The sequence below is a fragment of the Monopterus albus genome, unplaced genomic scaffold (assembly GCF_001952655.1).
Source record: "Monopterus albus unplaced genomic scaffold, M_albus_1.0 scaffold75.1, whole genome shotgun sequence".
NCBI classification, from domain to species: Eukaryota; Metazoa; Chordata; class Actinopteri; order Synbranchiformes; family Synbranchidae; genus Monopterus; species Monopterus albus.
The window spans coordinates 15,499-16,943 of record NW_018127955.1 but is presented as its reverse complement, the minus strand read 5'-3'; positions in this window follow the sequence as shown (position 1 = coordinate 16,943).

Sequence of the window (1,445 nt, the reverse complement as noted above, 5' to 3'; positions counted from 1 at the left end):
TCCATATGTCCCGTTCAAATACATGGAGGAGATGCGCGATGAGGCAGCACTTTGCTGTGCCTCTCGGTGGATCGTGTAATCCTCACAAACTGTATGCGATGCAAACAGTGTGTCGCTGTCCCTCTATATATCACAAATAAAATGATTTCAAACACTTTGATTATATGCTCTGCCTTGCCATAATCTGGATAATGTATAAAATGTAGTTCTGTAACGTGTTTAAGATCACAGATTAATTATAAAACCCAGCAAAAAAGTTACTCGGTGAGGCAAACAGTACCCCTGCCTCATGGCAGAGGGCGCGAGTGAGCCCACAGATTCTTGCGCTACCTACAATCTTCTTCGTTCTTGTTTATATTTCCTTTACAATCCGCCTTATCAAAATGGAAGATTAATGAGAAAATTCGCAAATCTGGACTTTCAATCAAAACATTTTTGACAGTCCGGACATTTTTGTCCAGAAGGATCTTCTTTATTTAAAACATTTGTGTTAATAATGGATTTGAACGGTAAAAGGGTTTGTAATACATACCAGCTGACAAATGGAGTTTGTGTACAAGTAAAGGTAAGACCATAAACTTTTATTATTTCTAGTTAGAAATAAGCTCAATTGGAATAAAAATTTTAACCTCAAATTAAATATGGGTCACGTTTTTGTGAAGAATGCTGATATGAGATATAAAACATAACACATTGTCTGTTAACAATTTGTATTTGTAAAAGAGTTAGTGCCTCACCAGCTGTCAACCTCACCGCACGTCACTGAATGTAACATAGTAGCATAACTGCTTCCAAAAATCCCTTTAAATATATATCACCAAAATGGCTGATTACGTATAAATTTCAGTATTAAAACATGGTAAAACAGCAAATACAAACTTATATACACTGCTTTAATGATCACATTCAAGGCATTTATCAAATGTGACTAGCGCCGTCTTCAACACAGTTATCCCACACTGGGTCTGCACACCACCCTCTGTGACTTGCTCCTGGACTTTCTGACTGGCAGGCACCAGTCTCTCAGGATTGGCAATAGGACATCAGCCAGCATTATCACGAACATCGGCACCCAAAGGGGATGTGTCCTCAGTCCCATCCTCTACACCCTGTTCACCCATTACTGTGTCGCCTCCCACGAAGACAAAATCAACCTAACTGCTATGCTTGCAGAGAGTGGTAAAGACTTTGGAGAAGATCACCTGGACCCCACTGCCTTCTCTGCAGCGCATTTACCACCGCAGGGTGCGTAGGAAAGCTGCCTTCATCCTCAAGGACCCCGCCCACCCCCAGCACTGACTGTTCATATCCCTACCCTCCAGTGGGAGTCTCAGAAGTGTGAAATGCAGGACTTCTAGACTGAAAAACTCTTTCTATCCTTCTGCCATCAGACTCCTAAACAGCTGACTCAGGATCTACCTCATGTAATTCCATCTGTACCATTT